The 15,440-nt window shown below is 46.8% G+C and overlaps 1 long non-coding RNA gene across 1 annotated transcript in view; it reads right to left on the bottom strand.

The window, feature by feature from the left end:
- The window catches only part of LOC105526050, an 85,466-nt gene extending 79,297 nt beyond the window's left edge, over positions 1-6,169 (bottom strand). Inside the window, exon 1 of the long non-coding RNA XR_001004010.1 lies at positions 5,947-6,169. This is a non-coding gene — a long non-coding RNA (uncharacterized LOC105526050). The remainder of the gene's footprint in view (positions 1-5,946) is intronic.
- Between the last annotated feature and the right edge of the window lie 9,271 nt (positions 6,170-15,440).

The following is a 15,440-nucleotide window of genomic DNA, read 5'->3' as shown; positions in this document are numbered from 1 at the left end:
CCTCCCCTCCCCTCCTCTTCTCTTCTCTTGTCTTCTCTCTTTTTTTTGAGACGGAGTCTCGCTCTGTCGCCCAGGCTGGAGTGCAGTGGCGCGATCTCTGCTCACTGCAAGCTCCGCCTCCCAGGTTCACGCCATTCTTCTGCCTCCCTCAGCCTCCCGAGTAGCTGGGACTACAGGTGCCCGCCGCCATGCCCGGCTAACTTTTTTGTACTTTTAGTACAGACGGGGTTTCACTGTGTTAGCCAGGATGGTGTTGATCTCCTGACCTCGTGATCTGTGTGCCTCGGCCTCCCAAAGTGCTAGGATCACAGGCGTGAGCCACCGCGCCCGTCCGCCATAATCTCTTTCTAACCACTATTCCCCCACATTTATTAGCTTTTAAGGAAAAAGAAGAAAAATTTGGACTGGATGAAAATAAATATCTCATAAAGCAATCAGTGGGGGTTCTGGTAGAATTTTTGGAGCATTAGAGGATTAGTGCTGAAAGCAGCAGTGTTTAAACTTTTTCTATTAGCTCAAACTTTATACAGATGCCAAAAATGCAAAATAATAATAATAATAATAATAATACCTCTACCAAAGGGTTTCACCGAATGGTATTTGAATACCTCCAACTTAGGAAAATGAGGTCCAGAGAAATGGAGAACCACACCCCAGACATGCCAGCTATTTGGTGACAGCTGTGTAACCACAGCCCTTTGCCCTTAGAAGCATTTACTCACGTCTGGAAATCACTGCATCATTACAAAAGAATGGCAGGGACTGGTTTCTGTCTTCAGTAATTTACAGTGTAAGAAAGACACTGTGAGAGTCAGTGCACACACAAAACTGTTTTTCAAGCCCTCCAAAAATTGGCAGCCAGGCCAAAATATTTGGTGGAATTTATGCAAATATTCAACAGACTATGCCTCCAGGAATTGGTACTGACTTCTCCCCTAACCCCAACCTGAGGTACAGGCCATGGAGACAGTGCAAGGAAGCAAACACAAGGCAGAGATGCAGAGATGCAGAGTGTGTTTATTCTTAGGGACCAGGGGATGGATCTCACCATAGTGCCAGCTTTCTCCACTCTGGACAAGACGTAAATTAGGCCTGCCATCACAAATGCTTAGTTTGGCACGACTTTTTTTGTTTGTTTGTCTTCCAGGGAGAATAGAGAGAATGGGTTGGAGAACACTATTTCACATAATAACATGATTATACTTCTATACTATTTTTAAACTTTGCAAAGTTCATCCACGTGCTGCACATTAAAAATGTTTCACCAGAACTCTGTGAGCGCGTAAGAGTAGTATTATCATTTTCTTGCAAACAAAGAAAGTGAGGACAGAGCAGTCAGGTGGTTTGTCCAGGGCCACCGCATCAGTTGGTGACAGATGGGATGATCAGTCAGTAACTGAGGGAGGAGTACATCCTTTTATTCCCATCAGACTCTAGACTGGATTTAGCTTCTGCTTTTTGGCCAACATGGCCTCAGACCCAAACAGAGGGACTGGTCCAATTTGGAGGAATAAAACAGAAAAGATATTCTGATAGTGCATGGGTCAGAAAGAAAATTGCACAGCAAGGTGACTACAATTAATAATAATGTGTATTTCAAAATTGCTAAAAGAATGGATTCTAATGTTTTCACCACAAGGAACTGGTAAGTATGTGAGGTGATGGATATGTGAAGAGCCTGATATGATCATTTCATAATGTATACATGTATCCAAACATCACATTGTATGTTATAAGTATATACAATGATTGTCATTTTAAAATAAAACAAAATTTGAAAAATTACAGAAAGACGGTAATAGGCATCATGGAATTGCTTCTGACGTCTGCGTTCTTCGGAATTGTTTATAGAACACTTATATCCAAATACAGATTTGAATTTGGTGGGGAAGTTCTAGCACCATAATTTACATATTCTTTGGAACCTATTTGCTGGTTGAAACTGTGCTTTTTTATGAAAAATTTTAAGGCCGTTTATTTCACCCCTGAAGTAAGGCTGAGCAACGTTTTAAATGAAGAGTGGACTTTGAAAGAAGCATTCATGAGAGTGCCAAAGCGAGCTCCAGGAATGAGAGGACTAATTTGGCAGCTGTCAGGACAGATCAGTTCATAGAATGAGAAGTGGGTTGAAGGAGGAGCTCTGCCTGCAAGGACAAAGCTGGGCATGTAGGTCCAATTTTTCCAGCAGCCTCTCTTCCGGGGAGCCACCCCAACAACCCCGCGTGCCTTGCCGCCTCACCTGATGGAAGTAGAATGCTACCTCTGGCACAAGGGCCATTTCTATTTTCATGGCATTACTGGGGCCTGAAACATCCATGCTCAGAAGTTGTCAAATAACAACAGTTTTTTTTTCAGCATCTTGTCTGAGCACTCCTGGAATTCCTTTAAAATACAGAAGGATGAGTAATCCTGGTTCTCATTTCTGCAGAGAGGGCTGGGAAAGGCCCAGGCACAACCTGCCAGTGTTGCAAAATTCGTAAAGCAAATCAAGTGAACGAACCGCTCCTTTTCAGATCAAAACCTGTTAAGGATTGCAGTGTATTTTTGGCAACCCAGGGGTTATTCATATGCCTGTTTCAACTGTTCCAGTAGCTTCTGGAAATGGCAAGGTGGGGCAGCCCACAAGAAAGCCAGCATCATTCTCAAAGGATGCTCATAGCTACGGAAGAACCAACTTGGCTAAAAACACTTTTCAAGTAAGGAACCATTTCCCCCTCAAAGAGATTTTCTGATCACCCCAGAAAATGATCCTGGCAACTTCTGAGTCATAGAATAAACATGAATATCAAAGAATAAGTTTACATGTTTTGGGAACATGGAACACTTTCTTTTTCTAAGCCTCTGACAGCAGTCCTGAGGCGTGCATCTGCCTTGAGTGCAGGGAATTGAAAATCTGTCCTTGGTGTGGCAGCTGACTAGCTCATTGACCTTGGGTTAATCATTTAATTTGGGATCGGCAATTCATAGTCAAAACCATGATTACTGTGATCCAAGAGAAGCGAGCCTGCCTGGGCATGGGGACCCAAAGGTTGTAATTTTAAGGATTTATTCCTTGGGAGTAGAGGCAAAATGCTGATAGTAATGAAGTGGCCCAGATTCAAATGCCTGAACAGTGAGTTTTACCAGGGCCCCCATGCCATTCAGTAAGCTCTCTGGGATTTTCAGTGGGCCTGGGGAGGTATAACTCACCTTGGCTCAGAGCTATGAAAGCAGAACTTGGGTGGTTTATTAGAATATACAATGGAAGAGTTGGATGAGACCTGAGTAATGATGTTTTTGTTCACTGCTTGTTTCATCAGAGCAATCTCTGGACACATAAATTTAATGTTCTCATCCTCTGCTTAAAACGGCCTTCCACTGTTCCAAAATAAAAGCCCAAGTCCTCAACACTGTGTGTACATGTGATCCAGCCCCTGCCTACCTCTGTACATCTTGGTTTTCCCTGTTCCCTTTAATCCAGCCACAAGGACTTTACTCCACTTCCTCCAATGAACTAACTGTTTGTATCCTGAGTACTCTCTAACTCCTCTTCACATTTTTTTTTTTTTTTCTCTTTTTTGAGACAGAGTTTCACTCTGTCGCTTAGGCTGGAGTGCAGTGGTGAAACCTCTTGGTTTCTTGGCTCACTGAAACCTCCGCCTCCCGGGTTCAAGCAGTTATCCTGCCTCAGCCTCCCAAGTAGCCAGGATTACAGGCACCTGCCACCACACCCAGATAATTTTTCTGTCTTTTTCGTAGAGATGGTGTTTCACCATGTTGGCCAGGATGGTTTCGAACTCCTGACCTCAAGTGATCCATCTGCCTTGGCCTCCCAAAGTGCTAGGATTACAGGTGTGAGCCACCGCACCTGGCCCCCTCTTTACTTTTTAATTTTTATTCTTCTTTCAATGCTCAGCTCAAATGTCACTTCCCCTGAGAAGCATTCCCTGAGGCTTCCCCTCCCCATACACATTAGATCAGATAAAGCTCTTGTAATATTATTGCAGAACATCCTATTCTTTTGCTTCAGGGCCTTTATCACAATTGATAATTATATACTTACTTTTACTTACGGAATTAATTCCCAGTCTCTCTCAGTAGATTATATGCTGTGTCTGTTTCACTTGCCATTGTATCTCTAATGCCTACTACAAGTGCCAGGCGGCAGACATGACTGCTTGTGAATGAATGAATGATCTCAGTGATTCTGTAAGGATGAAGGTGATGTAGAGTAGTGGACAGCAGCTCTACTCTGGAAGTCCAGAGTCTGATTCACACCTGCAAGCCTTATTGGTCAATGACTACTGATATTCCAGCCACCCAAACAACTGCTTTCGGAGAAGCATTAATACCTGTGAATAAAACAAATCTACTCTTTTCATATGTTTGGTTCAGAACACTAGGGGAATTTGAGAAGAAATGAGCCAGCCCCCAAGCTGTCCTGGTTTCTTTTATTAAGAATAGGCCATGATTTGAGCACATTCTACTACTTGCCTCACTTCTGCCTATTGCTGGGGATTGCACAGGGAAAAGTGAGAGTCTGTGTGTTGGGACTCTGACTTGGCAGTGAGATCTAACACAGAAAGATCCTGAAGAAATATGCTGACAATGGGGTTTTATCTCTTCAATGCACTGGAGACAAAACCCCTGCTTTTAAAAACAACATTCATACAGAGCCAAGGATGTCCCAGAGTCAACAGTCCTAACCCTTTCTCAGTCTGCCTAAGAGGTCGTTGGTTTCAGATGGATGAGCCAAGGACCTGCTACTTAGAGACTACTGTCTAGGTCAACCCAACTGGCATAAGTAAAGCACCTACTGTTTATAGTAGGAGGCTGCAAGATAACAGGAGATGCAGACTATTGAAGGCTACTGATCTATCTGTGTAGACAGGCAAGAAAAACACAACTGGAGAAGAATTCCATGACTACACAAAAAGAAGAGTGTGATGGTATGGAGAATATTCCTGAACAGTGAATTTCCCCTGCATTAAGGATGAGATCCCTATGAACTGGGATCATTCAGGAAGTCTTCTTGGAGAAGAAAAGTTTGAGCATTTTGGGGAAAAAGGTTGGATTGGCAAAGAGAGCTGAGCTGTCAGTAGCTGGGCCCAGAGTAAGCAGGCTGCCTGGAGCTGGGAGTTAGGCTAAAGGAGTTGTAATTTGGGATGCCTCTAATTAACCATTTTGGGAAAAACATAATAAATCCCTTTGTAGCATCTGTAATAAACTGCCCAATATCTAGGTCGTGGGGAAAAAGTTTTATTCTGCATTTCACGTGGATGGTGATAACACTAGATAATCTCAGCACCTTTCTGATTCTCTTGCTAATCCAGGATTCTAAGTAATGATCACTTTGTTCTACAACCTGAATCTAGCCCTTGTACTTTGCAGTTTTTTTTTTACAGTTATTTTTCCTGTTGTCTGAATCAATCTCCATGGAAACATAAGTTTTAACCAGCTGTGTCCACCGAGGTAAAGATGCAATAAAAGGCACAGGGCATACATACCACAGCAGCAGTTACTTCCCACAAGGAACCAGAGATTGGAAGTGAAGCTAAAACATTTTCACTTACAATAGCATCTCTTTCAAGGTGAGCCATTTCCCCAGGGAGAGTTTCCAGCTCTGAGCAAAGGCAGAACAATAAAACATCAAGGATGTCTTTCTAAGGCTGCAAACAGAGTAGCTAACACCTTGAAGTTGATCTGCTTCTGAGTCCTTTAAAAGCCAGGACAGCAACAAAGTGGCCACATTACATTTTCTATAAGCTTGCTAAGCATCTCTTTTCTTAAACCACAAAACCCTAGGTATTTGTACAGAACAGGCAGAAAGGGAAGTCCTGGGAGATCAGGACTCTGTCTCAGCAGGCATCACTCCAGCCTGTCTTTTCCTGAGTGGTTTTCTGCACTTCTCTTCCATCTTTTCCCTTCTGTCCCACTCTGGAAGTCACTAGTCTGTGCCTTCCTTACCTCCCATGGTTTCTGCACCTTCATTTCCAAAGGCAAGTGAAAACAGTGCCAGGCTGTGCACATGGGTAACTCCAGGGACTTCTCCTCCTCCCATTTCCCCTAAAGCATTTGACAGTTAGACCTTGGAACTGAGTCCAGCAGCACTAGGTCAGAGTGATGGCTAAAGCTAAAGGCAAACTGGATTCTGTTCAGGAGGTTCTCCTTTGTCATTTTTATCTCCAAATAGAAGACCTCTGTCTTCCCAGAAGATTAAATAATAGAAAAGAATAATAGCCCAAGGTGAGTGACTCTGCAAACAGGTGGGTGAGGTCTCTAGTTGAGTGAGGGGGTGTCTGTGGGTTGTGGGTTCTTCTTATGAGCAGGGCTTGGAGGAATTTGGTCTATTTGTTGTGGTTTTCCCAGGGGGAAGTGGGGAATGGCTGGGACTCTAATGATCATTATCAGAAGACTTTGGATTAGGCCTCTGAAACATTAAGACGTGGATCCTCTCGCAATCCTGTTAAAATGCAGATCTCCTTTCAATAGGTCTGGGACAGAGCCTGCCTTTCTATCAAGCTTCTGGTGATGGGATGTCGCTGGTCTCATCCACAATTTGAGTAGCAAGAGGTTAGCTTTTCTATTTACTGCCTTCATATCCGCAGTTGGGCTATGTCATTTTATCAAAACAATGTGGTAAGGGTGAGCGCCAATTACTAGCCTGTTGAATCATCCATTGTTAGAGCTGTTTCTTTCGGGTACATTTAAGAGTCCCCTCCCTGTGGTTTCCCATTGCACAAGAAGCCCATTTGCCAGGCGACACCTTGGGCAAGCAAGCTACTGTGCAAAATGGCATTGCCTCTTCCTGCTGCCAGCCAGGCGGCTGCTGGTTGACAGTGGAGTTGTACAGTTTATGTGATAGTGATGACAGCGGTGACTCTGAAGGATACTGAAGATTCTGAAGGGGCACTTCGCTGCAGCAGCTTCACCTCCCACTTTTTTTTACCCACCCCCCCAGGCTTGTGGGAGAGAAGGATTAGGCACAGCTCTGCACATGCCATGCCAGGGTGGGGGAATTATTTTTTTTGTTTTTTTGCTTTCTCTGCTACAGGACATACCATGCCTTTTACAGATATTTATAGGACAATTTCCCTCCTGAGCATGCCCAAGCATGGGGGATGGTGAGGAAGATGACTGAAGGGAGAAAGCAGGAAAAGGGGGTGCCTGCAGGTATGAGGATTAGAAGGTGGGGAAAACCCTTCATGCTTGGTTCAGCCTTCAAGGAAAAGGAGGGGTTGACTAGATTATAGATGTTAAACCAGGGGTCTGTGGTTCAGACCAGCAGCTCTCTGCTCTTGTAAGCTATATTTGGCTGGTGTGTTAATTTGTCTAGGGTAAGAGCCCCTAGGTTTCAACAGATTCTCATAGAGTCAATGATAACACAAAAGGTTAATCAGCTCCATTTCCAATCAGGATCACCTGCAAGTTCCTCCCAGAGCAGATATTTGGAGCACTAGGCTTCTAGAAGCAGCAGACATCAAGTTCGGGCCATGGGATTAGGGTGGACAGGGCAGCCATTTGGAATCATTTTCTACCAGAGGCAGAAGAGGCTCAGCTAGCAACAGCCCCATTTTACACAGCAGAAGCCGAGCTGCAGTCAATTCAGTGATTCCTCCTAAAGTAGGGAGTCAGAAGCTGAGCCTGGACTGGAACATAGGCCTCCTAGCAGACAGAGCACAGGTCTACACTGGGGAAAAGCCCCTTAATTCTGGCAGTTGCCTGGAAAGAGCAAGACATTTATGGCCAGAGCGCCAGGAGCCCAGCTGGTTATTTCTAGCTTGCTGAATGTCAAAAATCCAGGCCGCTTCTCAAAGCAGCCTCTACTTGTCAGACCAAATCAAGGCAGCAGCGCGTCAAGCAGGCGAATCCTCTGCCCCCGGCACCAGCCTGGGGGCCTATGCCCTGCCTCCGCCCCGCCCCGCACGGCGCACCGGACCGGTTCCCGCGGTGCACCTGACCGCGGGCGGGCGAGCGCTGCACCCACGCATCCGGGCGCCGCTCCCACCTGCACCCCGGCGTCACGCCTGAGTGCAACCTGCAGCCTTCACCCACCTGGGCGGCTGCCTGGCTTTGCTCAGGGTTGGAGCCAGCTCCGCAGCCTGCCTTGGCCGAGTGTGACCAGGGAGCTGGTCTTTGACCCTAGCGGCAGATTGGGCATGACACGCTGCCTTCTCTCTGGTCTCTTGTGGAATCTCCCACTTTCACTTGCTTTTCGTCTTAGCAAAACTCCCACCCCAGCCCCTACCCCAATTCCTCGATAGATCTAAATCAACCGGCATGTTTGTACCTCTGCAGAATCCATCCAGTTTTACAGGAACAAAAACCCCAGTCCTGAGTGTCTGTCGGTTTCCCGTCCCAACTTCTGTTCATTCAACAAACATGGGAGCATCTACTGCTTAGGATTTGGACACAACAGACTGACCTTTACCCCAGGGAACTGGCAGCCCTCGGGGAAAAGAGAAGCAGATGTTTTTAGGCTGTAATGTAATGGTCGCATGGGAATTTGCTAGGGCACATGGGGGCAGGGAATGAGCATTGCAGGCAGAGAGGACAGAGGCTGGTGAAAGAACACGGCACGCGGTAGGATCTGCAGGCAGGCAGGGTGGCCAGTGGGCACAGACAGATGAGGGCAAGTAGCAGTGATGGGCTAAGGAGGAGCCAGGACTCAGCCAGAGAAAGGAGCATTGACTTCATCCTGAGAACAATGCAGGGCCTTGGAAGGTTTAAACAGGGAAATGACGGATCCAATTTGCATTCTTAGGTGGGACTGGAGAGCAGAAGTCCTGTAAGTCCCAGCACAGGGGCAGCAAGCGGCAGCATCGCTGAAAGTAGCAGCATTTTCAAGGACAGGGGTCATGTTCTCCCACTTGGGGATCAAATTAACTAAGTTTTCTTCTATTTCCACCCGCACACTGCTGCCTTATTCCTATCCCTGGCCCCACTGTGAGTGGTTTGGCCTTCTGCCTCCACTGGCCCTTAAGTAGCCTTTAGGTAAGACGCTAGGTTGATCAGGTATCCAGAAACAAATGACTGGATAAAGAAAACATGGTGTGTGTGTGTGTGTGTGTGTCTGCGTAACAATGGAATATGACTCAGCCATAAAAAAGAATCAAATCCTATCATGCTGTCATGTGCAGCAACATGGGTACAATGGAGGGACACTATGTTGAATGAAATAACCAGGAAGGCAAAGTTAACCACTGTATGTTCTTACCTGTGGAACCTAATAAAACCAGTTGATCTCATAGAAGTAAACAGTAGAACAGAGGACACTGGAGGCTGGGAAGGGATGAATAGGGAGAGATTTGTTAAAGTAAACACAATTACAGCTAGATAGGAAGAATAAGCTGTACTGTTCTATACCGCTGTGGGATGATTATCTATATATTTGAATATATAATTCCAAATAGCTAGAAGGAGGATATTGAACGTTTCCAACACAAAGAAATGATAAATGTTTGAGATAATGGATATGCCAATTACCCTGACCTACTGTACATGATACATATCAAAACTTCACTATGTACCCCATAAGTGTGTACAATTATTATTTGTCAATTTAAAAATTATTTTAAAAGATGCTAGGTTGACTGTACTCCCAATGCACCAACCTATTTTCAACCATCCATTTGCTCATTGACTCAATAACAATTTCTAAAGTGTTGCTGTGTGCCAGGTGCTGAGTTAGGCATTGTGGGATACAGAATGCGATACTCGTATGTTTCCTGATCTCAAAGAGCTTAGAATTTATCCAGTGTCCAAACTTGCCAGTGCATCAGAATCATCTATAAAGATTTAGAAAAAGATAGCCAAGGCCGGGCGCGGTGGCTCAAGCCTGTAATCCCAGCACTTTGGGAGGCCGAGACGGGTGGATCACGAGGTCAGGAGATCGAGACCATCCTGGCTAATACGGTGAAACCCCGTCTCTACTAAAAAATACAAAAAACTAGCCGGGCGAGGTGGCGGGCGCCTGTAGTCCCAGCTACACGGGAGGCTGAGGCAGGAGAATGGCGGGAACCCGGGAGGCGGAGCTTGCAGTGAGCTGAGATCCGGCCACTGCACTCCAGCCTGGGCGACAGAGCGAGACTCCATCTCAAAAAAAAAAAAAAAAAAAAAGATAGCCAATTGAGCTTCACCCCAGACGGACTGAATCAGAATGTTTCCGGGTAAGTTCCAGGAAGCCATATTATTACAATTCTCCTCCAGGTAATTTCGTTGAGCAGTCAGAATCTCTGATCCCTACAGGAATGCCAAACTGGAATTTCTCTGGTGATCTTTCCTCTACATAGTTGAACAGACCCAGAGTCTGGCTCCTGACCATAAGACAGAGAAATCACCAGAGAAGACGGGGTAACCGCAGTACAACTGAGCTGTAAGCCTGGGACCTGCTCGCTCACCTTCATAAAAGCAGGAGGGGCAGGTGGGATGGGTAAATGTAAGGAAAGAGAAGAATGTACTGGGACGGCAGGGTGGGTTGTGCATGTCTAGAGTGGAAGATGCCTCTCTATCTAAATTATATAAATTGTCCATTTAGAAAACAGAAGACCAGTTCTCTGGCTTGTTGAAACAAACACTCCTTTCTCAGCCACGCCTTGATTACTATGGTCAAGTAGGGATGACTGTGCTGGCCAATTTCAAATGGTGGCCCTGATGAATAATAACAAATAATTTCCAAGCGCTTTATACACAGACCCATGTCCCCACCAATTAAGTCTGAATACTAGGGCAAATTGAAGCAAAGGGTGGTGGGGGGTGATCCTGTTAGCTTGCTGTCCTCAGAAATAACCTCTCCAAGGGACTCTAAAAAGCAGAGGTTCTGTTGCATCATGCCTGGGAAACAGGTCTTCTTGGAGTGTGAGAGGATTAAAATTTTAGTTCCAGTTAACTTTCTGTCTCTTGGTGAAGATGGTTCCAAGAAATCTAATTGTGAAGTATTTACTTGTTGACAGCTAATGATGAGCCAGCTACTGTGATGCCTTAAACATAAATATACTTCCAATCTTCCTGGGAAGATAAGACACAGTTATATATAAAAGTAAATAAACGCAAGACTTATTTCCAGACAACACTAGGAGAGACAGTTTTGTGGGTATCTGAGGTTCTATATCCTGAAAGCTTATCTGAGCAGTACGTATTTGACAGCAAAATACTCTGGGTGCCATACACACATGTAAGACATCATCTTTGTCCTCAGGAAGCTTACCATCTGATACAAAAGACAGGACATATAAGTACATAATATAAAGAAAATAGTATAGGCTAGGCCAGGCACAGTGGCTCCTGCCTATAATCCAGCACCTTGGGAGGTTGAGGTGGCGGATCACTTGAGGTTAGGAGTTCAAGGCCAGCCTGGCCAACATGGTGAAACCCTGTCTCTACCAAAAAATACAAAAATTAGCCGGATGTGGTGGTGTGTGCCTGTAGTCCCAGCTACTCGGGAGGCTGAGGTGGGAGAATTGCTTGAACCCAGGAGGCAGAGGTTTCAGTGAGTCAAGATCATGCCACTCCATCAACCCTGGGTGACAGGGTAAGACGCTGTCTAAAAAAATTAAAAAATAAAAAATAAAAAAGATAGGCTGGGATAAGTGAGTGATTCAGTGTTAGCTTTAGTGTCAATAGAACTTGCACTGAAATATTCAATTTTTTTCCCACAGCCCTGGACAACTTTCAGGAAGACAGTTCTGATCTGTAGCAATTAACACATGGTCATCCTCAGAAAAAGGGTAAGGAGGGTGCCACTTGACCTAACAGAATCTTACACATGCCAATAATGTGAAGACTCGATGGGTGTTTGTACTTAGTCCTCTCTATTGTTTCCCAGAGATACCCATAGCTTAAAATGCAGGAACCAAGAGCTTTGAGCCTAGACATTTGGATGAAAAGTGATTTCCACCTGCAGAAAGTCATTGCCCTTCTGTGCAGAGGTAGGTGCCCTGATACTTGCCTGACAGCTGGAAAGGGTGATTCAGAAGAGGTAGGTGGGAGAAGAGGCCACATAGTATCTCCCTGGGCCTCCTGGTGAAAAACTTGTGTGTGTTTTTTCAGGCCTGACCATAAGCTCAGGGAAAGCTGGCCCCTACACCAGACTTGGGGCGCAGCCCATACGTGGCAGTCTCTGGAGGGAGCTCTCAAGGTCTCAGGTCTCTCTGGCTGGTCATAGTCATCACATATTTGCATTCCTAGCCCCTGAGCCTTCATTCCTGGGTTCATTAGAAGCCTTGCGGAGAGGTGTTCTTTAGGCGCCTCTGCTGAGGCCTCCTTTGGGTGGGGCAGGGAAGGGAGAGAAACCTTGAAGTCACTTTTCCCCACAATGACTCAGAACCTAGTACTTCCACTCCTAGCCTTCCCCCTCCCTTGCTCTTGGCCCCAGAGTCCATACAACTTCCAGAGCCTTTTGTTCAGTGCCCTGTCAGCAGTGAGACCACCCCAACCCCACATTCCCACTGACCTACTTGACCCTGGGCCCCTGTGTGTTCCACGGGGGAAATGGAACAGGGAGAGGCCACGCTTTCTCTGGTTTCAGATACTTGCTTATACCATTGCAGGACATGATTGAAAGCTTGATTCTTTTGTTTTGGGCTTGTTGCCTTAATTGACTATTGTGACACCTGGCAGCTCCCTCTCCCAGCTCAACTGAGCTCCTGACAGAGGGACTCAGCCTTCAACCTGCCAGGGGCAAACATTCAAAAGGATGGGCTCCATTACTGTTGCAGGCTCTGGCTTCTCCTCATATGTTTCTAATTCATTTCTAGATTCAGATCTCTCTCTCCCTCTCCATATCGCACATTCACAAACAGTAACTGCCCGAGGACCAGGAAAAGCACAGGGCCTGCCTCTTTATTCCTCCCTTGCATGCTGACTCTTCCACGGGGGCTGGGCAGAGTCAGCACACGCAGGAGGGGAATCATGAGCCAGGCCCTGGCCGGATCCAGATTTCTAGACGTGAGAACTTCGCAAATCCCAGAGACCCAGTTCTTCCATCTACTTTACTGAGGAGGAACCGGGGAGTCTGAGAAGTGACTTGGCCAAGGTCACCCAACTGGAACCCAGGTCCTAAGCCTTCGGTTCGAACTCTGATCATGACCAGACTGCCTCCTTGAATCTTCTTTCTACTTTCCTGGTACAGTTTCTGTGCAGAGCTGAGTCCTTGGGTGCCCAGGACTACACTAAGCCCTCTCAAGTCAGTACTTTCCAGGAGGCGGTAGCCTAACTGGGGAGAGAGGTGAGGCCAGGGGTTCCCAGACTTGAGCAGGCATTAGAATCAGCTGGTGGGCTAGTTAAAACACAGATCTGCTGGCCCCATCCCAGGGTTGCTGATTCAGTAGGCCTGGGATGGGGTCTGAGAATTTATACTTCCAGCAAGTTTCCAGGTGTGGCTGATGAGAACCACTGGGCTTAACCATAAACAACCAAAAGTAACAGAGGCAGTGAATGGAAACTGAGCAAAGTCAGGCAGAGAAAGGAGAGGAATGAGGGTGACATTGTTTCTCAGGGGAGGCAATGAGCTCCAGGGGCTGGTCCCTGGGAGGTCCTTCTCTTCCCTCTACCTTCATCTACCCTGACTTCGGGTTTATCTGGAAGTTTCACAGTAGCATATAAAGTCCCCCTCTCTGCTGGAGGGCTCTGGCCAACAGGTGAAGCCAAAACCATCACCTGTAGGAGGTTGCTTAGAGCTGGCTCTTGTCCCAACACCCTCCTCTTGGCTTCCCTGTTCACATTGCTGCAGCCTGCACAGCTGCCTGCCTCCCATGGAGCCTGGGGGCACCTGTCCTAAAGGCCTGGAGGATGAAGAGTGGAGGAGGGTGGTTGTGGTGATTTCACCCACCTCTCCCTTGATTCCTCCATGTACTCACACAAGCCCTGGAAGGCCAAGGACACTGATGCTCAGAGAAAGCTAAGGGAGTGGGTACATTACAAAAGGATTGGGAGAGGGGGAGTGGTAAAAACTCCACAGCTCACATTCATTGACTCAGCTCTTCTTTCAAGGCCCCAGTTCTCCCGAGTCATCAGTGAGCATGGACTTGCTTTCAGAGTCACTAAGGCTAAATGTGGGTCATTGGGATCTAAACTGGTGTTTAAATGTAACCACACAGAGGTGAGTCAGACACACACACATACACACAGAAAAAGAGCAAAAGAGAGAAAGAAGAAAGAAGATTTAGCTCTCTCTCAAGTGGGGGTGACAATCCAGGAGCGAATCTGAAATGATCCACCTCTCCAAATCCATCCACTGTTTAATTAGCTCCAGGTAGCTATAGGGAAATTGAGGCATAACTGCTGTGTCCACCAGCCCGAAGTTGTTCCAGGGACAGCAGCAACCTCAGGAGGAGGCCAGAGATTGGCCAATGGAAAGGCAGAAAGCAGAGACTCTCCACCCAGGCGGAGGCACCAGAGGGCCCATGGAGGGAATGGACAGCTGGCGTTATGGTCCCCCTATGTTTTCCCAAGACTCTTCCAGCTGCCTAATGGCCAACTGAGGCTGCTCCTTGACCTTGAGTACAAATGGCCCTCATACCCAAACAGCCACCTGACCAGAGCCAACCGACAACCTCCTGTGAGCTTCTCAGCCCCAGGCTGGCTCTGCAGGTAAGAGACAGACATTATGTTGAGGCCAATGTAACCCGTGCCAACCAGCGTGTCGAGATTTCTACCTAGTTTTATTGTTGTGAACTCCAGACAAGAGACTTAGAAACGATGGATGATTTTCTACATCAGAAGCCTGAGTCTGAGGCTTAGGGGTCTCTCATCCCTTTTCCAACTCCCTTTGTGTGTTGCGGGGCAGGGGGTGGGGCAGAATGGAGAATCTGCCATGGAGTCCCCATCTCTAGTCCCTTCCAGAAGAGCCTGTATATGGCTAGTGGGCATTTCCCTTCCTGGAGAGGAGGTGGGGGAGGCCCTAGACGTGCTTCCTGGAGCCACAAGGAAAGGGGAGGCTGCTGATTCACCAGCAGCTGCTTCCTGGAATGGCAGTTCCGGGCTGGCAGGCGAACAGTATTTTTCCAAGGTGATCTAGGGCTGTTACAACATTCCCGCTCTGCCCCCATCAGACTTTCCTGTAAGTCAAACCAGAAAGTTACCCAGACCACACATTCCTGAGCAGTCAAGCACAAGATTCCAGAAACAGTGTTTCCAACATGTCTCACTATCTCTCCTGGGACCTGGGATCCAGTCATCCCCACAGAACCTGTGCTTCCTCAGCCAAGGCCATGTGTTTGTCACACTGGCCATGGAATCACGTGGAAGCCCCTGTGTGGCTCCAAGTCAGCTGGGAGGGGAAGGCCTGCCCTGATTCCCCTGAAGGATGGTCAGCTGAGACAGAGCAGAGCCCTGAGCTAGCTTTGTCCCTACATTTCACAAAGCCACTTTCTCTGGTCCTGCCCAGCTTTCTGAGACAGAAAGCTACCATGTCCCAGGCTGAATCAGTGTTTTTTTTTTTTTTTTTTCCCCAGAAATAAGGC

This window comes from Colobus angolensis, unplaced genomic scaffold (genome assembly GCF_000951035.1).
Source record: "Colobus angolensis palliatus isolate OR3802 unplaced genomic scaffold, Cang.pa_1.0 Scaffold57, whole genome shotgun sequence".
In the NCBI taxonomy this organism is placed as follows: Eukaryota; Metazoa; Chordata; class Mammalia; order Primates; family Cercopithecidae; genus Colobus; species Colobus angolensis.
Note: the sequence above shows the minus strand (reverse complement) of the source record. Positions and strands in the feature narration are given on the sequence as shown.